This window comes from Nelumbo lutea, chromosome 1 (genome assembly GCF_056320005.1).
Source record: "Nelumbo lutea isolate HS-2025 chromosome 1, American lotus-T2T, whole genome shotgun sequence".
Classification (NCBI taxonomy): Eukaryota; Viridiplantae; Streptophyta; class Magnoliopsida; order Proteales; family Nelumbonaceae; genus Nelumbo; species Nelumbo lutea.
Genome location: NC_142684.1, coordinates 197,840,694 through 197,856,177, shown reverse-complemented (window position 1 = coordinate 197,856,177; position 15,484 = coordinate 197,840,694). Strand labels below are relative to the sequence as shown.

The 15,484-nt window shown below is 41.7% G+C and overlaps 1 protein-coding gene across 2 annotated transcripts in view; it reads left to right on the top strand.

Moving 5' to 3' along the window:
- LOC148880242 (uncharacterized) overlaps nt 1-15,484 on the top strand; it is a 93,431-nt gene that overhangs the window by 13,466 nt on the left and 64,481 nt on the right. The gene's annotated exons all lie outside the window — the stretch shown is intronic.

Here is a 15,484-nt window from a genome sequence, read left to right as displayed (position 1 = left end):
GGCTTAGTCAATGGGTCTGCCACATTATCCATTGATGCTACATTCTGAATTAGGACGTCCTCTCTACCAACGATCTCCCGCAGTACATGGTACTTCCTCTCGATATGCTTTGACTTCGAGTGGGCCCGAGGCTCTTTAGCCTGGGCGATCGCTCCATTATTGTCACACAACAACGAGATGGGTGATGTGCTGGACAGAATCGCTCTCAATTCGTGCATGAATTTCTTAATCCACACGGCTTCCTTGGCAGTTTCACTTGCGGCAATGTACTCGGTCTCGGTTGTGGAATCTGCAGTGGACCGCTGTTTGCTACTTTTCCAGCAAACAACACACGATCCTATTGTGAAAACATACCCAGATGTAGACTTTCTATCATCTGGATCCGACTGGAAATCGGCATCGGTATACCCTAGAACTTGTAGCGAACTACCATCGAATACTAGACAAAACTCTTTTGTCCTTCGAAGGTATTTAAGTATGTTCTTCATAGCAGTCCAATGCTTCTCCCCTGGGTTGGCTTGGAATATGCTTACCACACTTACCGCTTGAGCAATGTCCGGGCAAGTGCACAACATCGCATACATGATGCTCCCTACGACTGAGGCATAGGGAACGTCTCTCATGCTCTCAATCTCCTGAGAAGTCTTGGGAGACATCTTCTTGGAGAGAGTGACTCCGTGCCTGAAAGGAACATTTCCTTTCTTGGAGTTCTCCATGCTGTATCTTTTGACAATTTTGTCAATGTAAGCAGCCTGGGATAATCCAATTATCCGCTTTGATCTATCTCTATAGAGTCGAAGACCCAGTATATATGAAGGTTCTCCAAGATCTTTCATGGAGAACTGCTGTGATAGCCATACCTTGAGCGAAGTCAACATTCCTGCATCATTCCCAATGAGTAGGATATCGTCCACGTATAACACCAAGAAGGTGATCTTATCCCCACTGGACTTCCTGTAAACACAGGGCTCATCTGGATTCTGCTCAAAGTCAAACGTTTTGATTGCAGAATCAAAATGGATGTTCCAACTCCTAAAAGCCTGCTGAAGTCCATATATTAAGTTTACATACCATGTGTTCCTAACCAGCAACAATCAAGCCTTGAGGCTGTTGCATGTAGATATCTTCACTAAGATCTCCGTTTAGGAACGCAGTTTTGACATCCATTTGCCAAATCTTGTAGTCATGGTATGCTGCTACAGTTAGCAGGATCCTAATGGATTTGAGCATGGCCACGGGCGAAAAGGTTTCCTCATAATTGATGCCTTCTTTCTGAGTATATCCTTTCGCCACCAATCGAGCTTTGTAGGCCTCAATCCTACCATCGGGGCCCTTCTTTCTCTTGTAGATCCATTTGCAACCAATTGCTTTTACCCCGAAGGGCGGATCTACTAGAGTCCAGACTGTATTGGTCTCCATCGAGTCCATTTCAGTTCTCATGGCCTCCACCCACTTCTGGGAATCTATGTCTAACATAGCTTCCGCGTAAGTTACGGGATCCTCCTCACTAGTCAAGGCTTCCACCAGGTAACTATCCTGGTCATAACCATATTGGACTGGTGGCCTAGATACCCGAGTGGATCTTCTAGGTTGGTCACTACCTAGAACTTGTGGGACATCACCCACTGCTCCTGAGCTCTCCTCATCAAGAACTATTTCCTGACGATGGGTGTTCAGGATGTATTCGGTTTCTAAGAATTGGGCGTTTCGACTACATAACACTTTCTGCTCACTTTGGTCATAGAGTAGATAACCCACCGAATCTTTTGGGTAGCCTATAAATAGGCAACGACTGGTTTTGGATTCCAACTTGTCCGCACTCGTTCTTTTAACATGTGCAGGACAACCCCAAATCTTCAAGTGTCTCACACTTGGCTTTCTTCCAGTCCATAATTTATATGGAGTCTTCGGAACCGATTTGGTTGGAACCCGATTTAGCACGTAGATAGCAGTCTCTAATGCATATCCCCAAAAGGATTTGGGTAATTCTAAGCGTACGAGAAGTGACCGGACCATGTCCAACAAGGTCCTATTCCTCCTCTCTGAAACACCGTTGAGTTGAGGTGTAGCAGGAGGAGTAAATTGTGACACTATCCCGTTGACCTTTAAGTAGTCCCTGAATTCGTCAGAGAGATACTCGCCACCTCGATCCGATCGAAGGGCCTCAATTTTTCTCCCTAACTGTTTATCGACTTCTTGTTTGAACTCTTTGAGCTTTTCAAAGGATTATGACTTGTGTCTCATTAGGTACACGTAACCATATAGTGAAAAATCATCTGTAAAGGTGATGAAATACACGTGTTGATTCTGTGTCCTAACACTCAGGGGACCACATACATCAGTATGTATTAGGTCAAGTGTGCCTACAGATCTTTCAGGCTTACCGTCAAATGGCCGCTTAGTCATCTTACCTTGGAGGCGAGACTCACAAGTGGGAAGATTTTCTACGGTTAGAAAATCCAAAGGACCATCCTTTACCAGCCTTGTGATTCGGTCAACACCGATATGGCCAAGGCGGTAATGCTAGAGGCACGTGGGATTTACAATATCACGAGTCCTCTTCTTGGGTTTTTCGACCGACGTAGTTTCAATTAAGTTAGTTTCCAGAGAAGGATGTAGAACATAGAGACCATTCTCCATTTCCCCGCATGCGATGAATTTGTTATTTTGTTTAACTATAATCATATTACTAAAATAAATAGTATATCCATCAGCACACAGTTTAGAAACAGAAATTAAATTTCTCCTCAAGTTCTGTACATAAAGATAGTCTTTAAGTACAAGCACTCCTCTAAAAACTAATTCTACGGTTCCTATTGCCATAGCTGCAACACTTGCAGTCGTTCCCAAGAATATTGTCACCTCGCCTTCACTCAATCTTCTGCTAACTTTGAACCCCTGCAATGAGTTACACGCATGAGTTGAACCTGGAGTCAATACACCAGGACACAAAAGTAATTAACATGTTAGTTTGTGTGACACAAGTTTCGACGTTACCTTTCTTAGATTCTAGGTAGGCAGGATAATTCCTCTTCCAGTGGCTGGTCTGCTTGCAGAAGTGACAGACATCAGATGCCTTGTTCAGCTTGTTTGCCTTTCTTCTGGGGCTTCTTTGCCTTTCTCTTTTTCTTGCCCGATTTGTTAGGTTCAGCAAGCATAACCACATGCTCATCATTCTTTAGTAGATCCTCGGCCCTTTGCAACATATTGCTATGTTCCTGGACGCTGACGTTCAGCTTGTTCATGTTGTAGTTCATTGTGAACGCATTGAAGGAAGAGGGCAAAGAATTCAGGATGGCATCCACTTGCGTGCCAAGATTTAGCCCGGATCCAAGGGCTTCGAGTTCGTTAATGTAGCCCATCATCCGAAGACAATGGTCATGAACTTTCTATCCTTTGGGCATCTGCGCGGTCATGAACAGTTTTAGGACCTTCTGTCGAGTAGAATGGTTCTGCTCTTTATACATTGTCTTTAGACTGCCCAATATGTCATTGACTAGTTCGATCTGATCGAACTGCCTCTGTATTGAGTTGTCCAGTGAGGCAATGACAAAGTAGCGGGCTAGGGAGTTCTTATCCTCCCAATCTTGGTAGTCCCTCTTACGGGCCTCAGAAGCCCTATCGCCCGGATGCACCGGGGCAGGATTTTTCACCACCTTATCTAACTTTTCGGAAGTTAGGACCAGCATAAGATTTCTGTACCAGTTGGCATAGTTTGGGCCCTTAAGCTTGTTATCGTCTAGAAGCTTTGCGAATTGACCGTTTGCCATTTTCTGATAAAACAGCAAAGACGGTAGTCCACAACCTTAGTTTGATTCATGTTACCCACATAGATATGGTTTTTAATCTATGTTCCATTCCCATTTTGTTCATCTCTGAGATTTCCCTCCTTTCTCAGTGACGGAGAGGCGAAATGTCTCTGGAAATGTGGGAAATCACATAGGGTGCGTGGAGCCAATTGTTTCAGCTGAATAAGCCCACCACCTTTCTGTGATGAATCATATCCACTCATCAAATGAGTTTCCCTTTGGCCTCTACTAGACAAGGTTCAAAGCCGTTTTCAGGTAAACCTTTCTGTCCAATTAGTGCTCAACCATCATATTCAGGTTACGCCAAGGTACCGTGAGAGTGTTCCCATTTTCTGGTGAAGCCTCTCCTACATCGGTCTATGACACCCCTATCATCTTATGAAACACTGACAGACCCAACAGCAAATGGATAGCCCAATTTTATTGTGTGTTTCCTCATTACTGAAGGACCCATCATTGTGCTAATGATGGAAGGCTTTTAGAGAGTCCATCATATGGATCTCCCTATCACATGCACTCATATTTGCTGGAGGGAACAAAATTACGCCCTAGTTCTAGTTTAGGTCAAACCAGAGTGGCTCCCATTGACTTTTATAAAGTCAGATTTCTGGTGGGCCTTCATCGGCTAGGGTTTCCACACGCATCCATTTTCAGGGTTGTGGGACCCACCAAGTAAGGAGGGGTCATCCAATGATCTTAAGGGACACCATGGCAATGATGTGCATTCAGCCATGGTGTGCGCAAGAGCCACTAACGAATTATCATGGGCCAAGTGCTTATGGCCCATGGTCGCAGCACATCCAACATCCAAACATCACATGTAAAGGAAGAATTGATCCAATCAATTAACTGCTGTAAAGCCCATTGAACAGCCCATTTAAAAAACAAAACATTAACAATTAATTTCGACTAGGTATATGGACTGAATCGCAGTTTGCAATTCGGCCCATACAACTTTTCGCACGAGAGTGGGCTTTTGCAGTTTTAACCATTTAAAACTGGGCTTTACAGGTGGGCCGAATTAATCCCTATAATTGAACATCAGATTTGGAACAACAAGTGTGAGAACAATGGACTGAAAACAGTCCCCTTCGAACCCTAGATTCGGTCCAAACTGTTTTGGTCCAATCTAGTATGAATTTGTCCGAAACTGATTTTCAATTCAAGAGTTAATTCATGAAAGATCTGAAATTAATAAATTTAGTTTTAGACAATCACTAATCAAATATGGACTGTTTGCACCACTTGCAAAACAGAGGTTAATCACCAGGGTTGTAGTTTCACAAACTGCAAATCGCATAAAGCGATTTCTCCATCTGCAAATCTCTAGTGCCGCCTTCTATGTACCCATTTAAACCCATCAATTTGGTTAGACAAGCTTGAGTATTCAATCTTCTAGAGACTAAATGAGACCTTTTTATATTTTGATGGATAACATGACTTTTGTTAATTGTTAAAGCATGATCTAATTACATGTGATAAATGGAGTGCCTTTCATTCCTCTAGAGAGTATGGCACCTCCCCCTTTCGCTTACAAATGGTTCCCTATTGGTTGATCTATATTTATACATAAATATGTCAAGTTGATAAGTTGCATCTTTTTATGATAAGTAAACAGGAAAATTTTATTAAATAGAAAAGGCCATGTCATGTACAACAATCCATGGGGAGGTGTGAGAGGTGAGGAGGATATGATTTCCTTTGAATCAGTGAAGATGGAAGGGGGGGGGAGACTTCGGGAAGAATGGGAAGCACCGATGTTGAGATGGAAACTGAAGATGGGATAATCAACAAGAAACTGTGCAATTTGAGATCTCACAACATTCTTCATGTGACAAAGATCTTTTCTAAAAGTTGGCATCGCAGGGACAGGACCTATAAAAAAATTTAAATGGGTACATAGAAGAAAATGATGAAGAGGCAAAGGAACTTCTGACACTGACCATAGGTGGGTGACTGGTGCCAGTTCAGACACTGGATTCATTTATGTTGGAGAAACACCAGCAAGTCAAGAGGAGTGGCAATGGCTCTGATTAGGGGTGTAAGTCGGGTGGGTTGGGCTGGGTTTATGGTCAACCTACGCCCGACCCTAAAATTTTTGCTTAAGGCCCAAGCCTAAGGTCAAGCCTTATTTTCCCAACCCGAACCCAGCCCACCCTATAATTTGATGCACTCGGGTTGGTCAATATGAACCCACTCTAAAATTATACATATATAAATGTATTGATACAAATATATATACATATATTTATGTATGTGTGTAAATATGTATGCAAAATATCTATACAAATATGTATGTATATGTAAATATGTATGCAACATTTGCATATATACACATATGTTTAAATGTATACAAAATATCTATACAAAAAGTCTGACTTGTTGGGCCTGAGCCCAGTTTGAGGACTGAAAATCTAAGCCCAGCCCATGTAAAATTCCGAGTTGGGCCGGTTCAGGCTTGGGCTGGGCCCGCCCAAGTTGCACCCCTAGCTCTTATTCTATTGTGACCAGCACAACGAAGAATTCTAATGTACTTGAAGAAAATTCAAAAGGAGTGAATCTAAAGAATGTAGCCGATAAAGAAGTTACGATCAGGAAAAGCTTGGGACTATTCTTCTTGGGTGGTGAAGGATTTTCTAGGAAAGCATTCGAGGAATTTGAATCCTGGGAATTAAAACCATTTGCCTCGGCTGCAAGGAACAGTGCCCGACAAGGACATCTCCCTCGGCTGCAAGGAACAGTGCCGCACTCTCCACTCACATGAATCTTGGGAATTAAAACCATTTGCAAACATTTTGAAATCGTACATATATATATCATATATAAATTTTGTAAAACAAAAATTCCAACGATTGAAATCAACTTCCGGCAAAGGGGCTGATTCTGTCATTATGATCACCCACTCGGATGAATTCTCAAACTGCCCCAACATGCCCAGGTTTTGAGCCCCACTAAGGATCTCACTGATTGGCATATCAAAGATAGCCCGATCTAACACCTAGTGAAGTTTCATAATCGAGTCTAGGGGTCAGGTGTAACTTTCCTGTTTTGCCCATCTGTCTCCAAGGTACAGGGCAATACCGGAAATCTGGTTCGGTTCAAGGATTCGAGTAATCCCATACTGCATGTTTCTTAGGTCTTACCCTGGTGGCTGAGACATGCCATCCCAACACTTGGCGGCACAGCAGTATCAGCCTTGGCAGGATAAATCTCCTTAGACTTATTCAATGGCTGTGAACATTTAAAATTAACACGTGTCTCATCAAGTGTCCAGTTTTAGGGTCTTACACAAAATTATACCAAACAACATGAATCAAACATGCACTTTATTTATTTACACTAAATGTCAAAAGTATATCAAATTTGATTGAAGCTAAGGGCATACAAAACTGTCTAACAGGGTTCTCAAACCAAGAAGATGAATTCACAGATGAAAACTGATGCAGGTTTTAGGTTAGGGTCCTTTGTTTCTGGGTAGGGGTGGGCTAGTGGCCCTTATTTTTTTAGGCTTGTTATGGGTCTAGGTTTTCGTTTTTCCTTTGGGTGAATGGGCAATGATCATGGTTGTAAGTTGTGATTGTATTGGGCTTTTTGGGTCTGTCTCTCTTTCTTTTGGCGATGTCTTATCACCTTCTGCTGTACTTCTTTTTCCTTTCAATGAATTTTTCTCTTTATCCTTAAAAAAAACGAAAGAGAGAGGTGTCACCTTCCCCAATCAACAATAATAGATTATAATTGTACCTAAAACAAATGCTCCATAGAAATCCCTTGCTTAGCTAGACAATTTCCCATCCCCTTAGTTGATCTTCTTTCCTGTTGATTTCTCAAAGTCAAATTACTGCTAAACCATTTAAATCTCTTCAAGTCTTCCCTATAAACCTAATTTGCTGACTCTTTTTCTTTAGCCAGTTTAAACATCCACTTTGAGTCCCCTTCAATGACCATTTGTCAATATTCATCTGTCTTGCCAGTTGTGCCCCTTGAAGTGCAACTAATATAGTTCAGCTCTAATTGAATTCCCCTCCCCTACAATTCTACAAACAAAGTCACAACCCTTCTTTCTTTGACTCTAAATACACATACACCCCCTGTAGAGAACACTGATGTGGGCCCCATTGCAGTGGTCCCCACTGTGTTCGTAGGACAATAGTATTTGTTTCAGTTATAGTAGTGTCAGTTTGAGTAAGTTTGCTAATTCAACAGTATTTGACTTACTTCCTTGACTCTGTTTGAAAAGTAACTGTCTTTTCAGATCAGATTAGTTTCGGATCAGCTTTCAGCTTTCAGATAAATTCTTTTCTTGTAAGTCATTTACTTTTCTAAGAAAAGATAGGTTAAAGTGATCTTGCGGCAAGCCCTAGTGCTGGACTGAACCTTGTGATCTACCTAGAGCTGTCCTCAGGTTTATTGTTGGCATTGATCAGATTCTAGGGTTTCATATTAACCCTACTGCAAGTCTATTTATACAGTACTGATTAGATTATGCAACTGAATTGATCACTTTAAGGATTGATTAAAACCCTAATTCTGCAAAGGCAAATCAGACCTCCTTCTAAGCTGTTTTTCAGAGTTTTTTTGGGGTTTTCGAACTCTCTTAAAGGGGTTAGAGCTCTACGGACAGCCACTGTTGTGTTTGTTTGTTGGTTTCATATCAGAGTTATCCCAGTTGTGCACATACACTGTGAATACAAATCAGGCCTATACTGTTTTTGGTTGTGATTGGTAGTCCAAGTGCTGTTTTAAGACTTGACCGAGATGGAATTTAAAAATCAGGCAGAAGGTAGCTTTGGGAGCATCAGTTATGGTAGTGTTTCTGAGACGGGTTGTCAGCTTACAACCGTAAATTCAGGTACTCTAGCTTCAGCCTACCATGCTTCAGCTCCAGGTACTACTGAACCTTGTTGGGTAATAGATTCAGGTGCATCTGACCACATGACTAGCTTGCCTTCATTGTTTACCTCTTACCATTTGTCATTTGGTAGGGATAGAGTATCTATTGCTGATGGCTCCCTGGTTCCTATTTCTGGGAATGGGACATTAGGTTATCAGATACGATCTCCTTGTCCTCTGTCTTACTTGTTCCTAAGCTTGATACTAACCTCCTTTCAGTCAGTAGTATTACCAAACACATGAACTGCTCAGTAACTTTCTTCCTTGACCGGTATGTTTTTGAGGACCTGGAGACGAAAAAGGTGACTAGGATTGGCCGTGAGACGAATGGGATCTATCTGCTCGGGGAGAGTTCTCGTCGGGAAGAGTCAGTGGGTAAGAGGTCACTTGTTTCCCAGAGTGTGAGTTCGGTTATGCTTTGGCATAACCGATTGGGTCATTTGTCTTTTCGATCCTTAAAGAGTTTGTTTCCTACTTTGTTTGAGTCTGTTGAGTTGTCCCATTTGCATTGTGAAAGCTGTGAGTTTGCTAAACATTGTAGAAACTCTTATTCATTGAGTAATAAAAGGAGTAATCGTCCTTTTGATCTCGTGCATACGGATGTTTGGGGGCCATATCACATTCCTTCTATGGGTGGGTACAAATATTTTTTGTTATTTGTTGATGACCATACCCGGTTTTCTTGGGTTTATCTTATGCGTTCACGAGATGAGGTTCCTGCCCTGACCCAAAACTTTCACCAAATGATCCTAACCCAGTTTGATGCCAAGATTAAAGTTCTTAGATCTGATAATGCAAAGGAGTGCTTTGCTAAGTCATTGGCATCTTACCTTCCTACTCATGGGGTTATCTATTAGAGCTCTTGCCCTCATACACCTCAACAGAATGGGATTGCAGAAAGGAAGAATAGGCACATCTTGGAGGTGGCTAGAAGTTTTATGTTTACCTTCAATGTCCCTATTCGCTTCTAGGGTGATGCTATCCTCATGGCGGTCTATCTTATTAATTGGCTTCCTTCCCGGGTTCTTGATTTGCGATCTCCTTTTTCCCTTCTATACCCACATGAGGAGTTGTTTTCTATTCCCCTTAAGACATTCGGTTGTACATGCTTTGTTCAGCTTCTCGGACCCCATCACTCCAAGTTTGAACCCAAGGCCTCCAAATGCATTTTCCTTGGTTATGCACGAACTCAAAAGGGGTATTGCTGTTATGATCCTGTCTTAGGGAGGAAGTTCGTCTCCATGGATGTCACTTTCTTTGAGTAGACACCCTATTATCCTCGGGTTTCTCCTCAGGGGGAGAGCAGTGAGAGTAGGGGTTTAAGTCCTTGTCTTCAGGGGGAGAGCAATGAGAGCAGGGGTTTAGGTCCATGTCTTCAGGAGGAGAGCAGTGAGAGTGGGGTAGTTCCTTTACCTATTCCATTGGGTGATGGGAGCTGCAATGGTGAGGGTGGCCAGAGGGATCAGGAGTTGAGGGGGAGCTGCAATGGTGAGGGTGGCCAGAGGGATCAGGAGTTGAGGGGAAGCTGCAATGGTGAGGGTGGTCAGAGGGATCAGGAGTTGAGGGTCTATCACAGGCGGTGTAGGCAGGTTGATCCCGATCATCAGCAGTCCAGGCCAGCTCCAATCTCATCTGCGGCTCCAGGTCCAGGCATTACAGTCCCAGGACCCACAGAGACTTCTTCTATTGTTGCCATTTCACCTCCTACAGATGACCTTGATCTTCCGATTGCAGTTCGTAAAGGGAAACGACATTGTACCACATCTACAACCCACTGTATTTCCCATTTTTTATCCTATGAGCACCTATCACCTACCTACAGGTCCTACCTTAGTTCCATTTCCAATGTCCCTATTCCAAGAACAGTGCAAGAGGCTCTATCAGTCCCGGAGTGGAGAGGTGCAATGTAAGTTGAAATGGATGCCCTGTTGAAAAATAATACCTGGGAGCTAGTTGACTTACCCAAAGGAAAGAAACTAGTTGGATGCAGATGGGTATTTACTATAAAGCACAATGCAGATGGTTCCATTGAGAGGTACAAAGCTCGGCTAGTTGCAAAAGGGTTCACTCAGACTTATGGTATAGATTACTTGGAGACGTTTGCCCCGGTAGCCAAGATGACCACCATTCGGGTTTTATTATCTCTTGCAGCAAGCCACACTTGGCCTTTGTACCAAATGGATGTTAAAATTGCCTTCCTGAATGGGGACTTGCAGGAAGAGGTTTACATGCAGTTGCCTCCTGGATACTATGATACAGAGATAGGTAAGAAGGTCTGCCGACTCAATAAGGCATTGTATGGTTTGAAGCAGTCACCTAGAGCTTGGTTCGACAGATTCAGACTAGCTCTTGGGAAGTTCGGTTATGTACAGGCCCAGTCAGATCATACACTATTCATCAAGAGGGTGGAGTCTTCACTGACACTACTTGCAGTATATGTTGATGATATTGTGGTGACAGGAAATGACAGCCATGAGATTGAGTCCCTCAAACAGTTCCTTCATCAAGAGTTTGAGGTGAAAGATCTAGGTCCACTACGGTATTTTTTGGGTATTGAGGTTGCTAGATCTAAACAGGGGATCTTTGTCTCACAGAGGAAATATGTTTTAGATCTGTTGGCTGAAACTGGAAAGCTAGGTGTCAAACCTGCAGATACACCCATTGAACAGAACCACAGGATTAGTGCAGAGAGTGGAGAGCTGCTTGAAGACAAAGTCATGTTCCAACGGTTAGTGGGAAAGCTCCTATATCTGTGCCTCACTCGGCCAGATATCAGTTATGCAGTTAGTGTTGTCAGTCAGTACATGCATTCTCCTAGAACCACGCACTTTCTAGCAGCAGAAAGAATACTAGCATACTTGAAGAGATGCCCGGGTAGAGGTATACTGTTCAAGAACAATAACCACATGAAGGTGGAGGTCTATACGGATGCCGATTGGGTAGCATACTTGAAGAGATGCCCGGGTAGAGGTATACTGTTCAAGAACAATAACCACATGAAGGTGGAGGTCTATACGGATGCCGATTGGGTAGCATACTTGAAGAGATGCCCGGGTAGAGGTATACTGTTCAAGAACAATAACCACATGAAGGTGGAGGTCTATACGGATGCCGATTGGGCTGGGAGTTTTGATGACAGACGGTCTACCTCAGGATATTGTGCCCTTGTGGGAGGAAACCTTGTCTCCTGGAGAAGTAAGAAGTAGAGTGTTGTCTCCCGGTTGAGTGCTGAAGCAGAATACAGGTCCATGGCCAACGGAGTGGCTGAAATCCTATGGCTAAGATCTCTACTTGAGGAGTTGGGTATTGAGTATGAGAAGCCTCTGATGCTATATTGTGATAATCAAGCAGCCATTAATATAGCACATAATCCAGTGCAGAATGACAAAACCAAACATATCGAAGTTGATCGACATTTTGTGCGAGAAAGAGTTATATCACAAGAAGTGTGTCTTCCGTACATCACATCCAATATGCAGCTTGCGGATATCCTCACCAAGGCTGTACCAAGGAAGAAGTTAGAGACAGACCTATCCAAGTTGGGCATGATAGATATCTACTCCCAACTTGAGGGGGAGTGTAGAGAACACTGATGTGGGCCCCACTGCAGTGGTCCCCACTGTGTTTGTAGGACAGCAGTATTTGTTTCAGTTATAGTAGTGTTGGTTTGAGTCAGTTTGCTAATTCAGCTGTTATTTATTTCAGTTTTATTTACTTTCTTTATTATGTAAGTACCAAGGGCAGATGTGTCCTTTCATCATGTACTAAACATAAACCTATAAATATTAAGAGAGTGGCGGCGACAGATCTGTTAGAATCTGTCCCTCCTTTCAGCAACTTGTGTTCTCTTGCTTCTCTTCTATTCACTCATTTTCTCTCATCTTCTCTTTTGTTTTACAAACCTAAAACCTTTTAGGATTCAAGACTGATTACAGTCTTGATCTTCTACACCCCCTATACTTGAGGGCCTTAGATTGCCTTGACTACTCTCATCAAAGTTAAGCTTGATGAAATCTTCTTGAGGTGGTGGCCATTGCGAGATAGTTTTTTTCCTTCTTTGAAGAGCTTGTTGCCACTAACAACCAGATATCATCAAAGGAGAAATGTGAGGTGTCCAAAGTTTTCACCCAATGAATCACTGTTGTTACTATGCTTTCCATCATCACTTCCACATTTCTTTCCCTTTGAAGGAAAATTCTAGCATTTCTTTCTTCCCAAGTGGTCCAAACCAAAGCTGCCCTGACACATCTCCACAGGATTCTACCTCTCCTCTTTGGCCATCTAAAAGTTGAACGACTGAACAACTTGTGTAACTCTAGAGGTAGAGTCCACCTGCACCCAAATAAAGAGAAAAACCTTTCCCAAATACCTGCAGTAGATGGATAGGAGATTAGTAGGTGCTAACAACTTTGCCCATTAGCTTTACAAAAACCAGTCAGAGAAAAGCAAAGAAGAGGCCTTCATTCTTGTAGGCCCTCAATTGAATTACCATAAAAAAACTTCCCAACAAAATGCACTAATTCTAGGGACTGTCAAAAAAAAAAGGACTAATTCCAGGGGAATAGGCCTGCACCAAATTTCCTTTGAATGGAAACCGGAGGGGAAGGAGAGAAACACAAAGAAGAAAAGAAAGAATACCATTAACATGACACATAGAGGAAACAAACTTCACAATTGGCTCTTTTTTAAACAATGAATTAGCATACAAGGAAAAATATCCTTAAGCATGACATTCCCAACCCACACATCTTCCTAAAATAAATGTTTATTCCCAAAACAAGCATTGTACCTAACCAAATTGATAAATTGAGGAAGGATAAGGTCAAGGTAGCCCGTTAGGATATCTTAGCATTCCAGCTATTATCTGACCTACCATGATCATGAATACTCTCCACCACCTTATACCATAATCTCTCCCTCTCATTAGGACACCTTCACAACCATTTACCTAGAAGATACTTGTTCTTCTCAGCAACATTACCTATTCCTAACCTCTCTTGTTCATTCATTCTGCAAACAATCTCCCTTTTTACTAAATGATCTTTTTTCCTTTCACTCGGCTAGTTGGCTCCCATAAGAAACCCTTCATGATTTTCTTTAGCTTTGGTATCTGCGTAATTGGTGCCTTAACACAGAGAGGTAATAGACTAATAGATTTGCAAGGGTGGATCTAATCAACATTATTCTACCCCCCAAAGAGATATAATTTCTCTTTGACATTGCCAACCTTTTAACATACCCTTCTAAGATAGGACTCTAAAACCTACTCTCCTTAGGGGCATGTCTAAGTATTTCATAGGTCAAGAAGAGGGGAACAATCCCTAGGGAAATTGCAAATGATTCTAAGACTGTACCATCCGAGTTCACCCTTGCCATACAACTTTTCTCCAAATTAATTCTCAAATTTGAAGGCTTCTCAAACAGTTTCACCCAATGATTTAAAAGGCATTCTTGAGGTGCACCTAGGTGCACAGGCGAGGTGCATTTTAGGATATTGCCTTGCTCTTTTTTATAGGAATTAAGAATTTAAGACCTTGATGTGGACTTGTTTGGGCTTGCCTCAAGGGGCATGTTTGTAGCTTAAAGAATTAGGAATGCATAATGTTTAACATCACATTAGCTATTTGAAGTAATGCAATCGGGAAAAAAAAATACAGAGATTAAGAGTTTTGCATGCTTGAATATGTTTTATATGTTTTGCTTGATTTTATTTTTAAAATTCCATTTTACATATGTTTTACATGTTATATTTATTTATTTAGTTTGAGATAATATGTTTTTTAAAACATTTATTTTAAAATTTAAGTTTATATTTTTAATTAATATCGTGTTTAGTATTTTTAATATTTTGTTTTTTTATTTTTTTTACCATTTTTTGCATTTTTTTGCCTTGCTTCAAAAAGGCATGCGCCTCGTGCCTCAGGCGCAAAATGGTCCTTGCGCTTTTTTTCCGCCTTGCATTTTTTAAAAAATTGGTTTCACCAAACATTTAATGTTTTTCACCTGCTTAATGCCATCATTCTCATAGAAAATGGTTAGGTCATATGCAAACTAGAGATGGGTTGCTATCGTATTATTCCTACCAACTCTCTAACCCTTGAAAATCTCTTACCTATCAGCTAAGGGGATCATCCTACTAAAGGTATCAGCTATCAAGGTGAAAAAGAAAGGGGAGAGATGATCACACTGTCTCAGTCCCCTACAAGCCAGGAAAAAAATCCTTAACCACCCCATTTACCAGAATTAAATAGCAGCAAGTTTTCAGGCAACCTTGTATCCATTTGCACTACATGTCCCCAAAACCACACAATTTCATTATGTCTAAAAGAAATGACTAATTCACAAAATCATAGGTCTTTTCAAAATCAAGCTCACATACAATCCCTTTCTTCCTAGATCTTCTCGATTCTTCCACACATTCATTGGCTATCAAGATTTGAGCAGTGATTTGACTTGCTTGAATGAAGACCACTTGAAGATGACTTTTTAAGTAGGGGAGGATAGGTTTTAACCTAAGAGACAAGACCTTAGCAATAGATACTAGTCACCAAACTAATAGACATGAAGTCTCTAGGTTGAATAGCATCTAACTTTTTTGGAACTAACATCCAAAGAAGGCCCTTCTATCCCCTCCACTTTTAGTCTATCATTCAATTACCTTTGATAAATAGACTTGAAAAGGTCCAGAACAGCTCTAGCAGTCTTTTCTTGGTTGTAGGTCATCTCCCCATTCACTTCCAAATTGGCCACAAAGCTTTTCTTTCTTCTGTTTGCTATTGCATGAA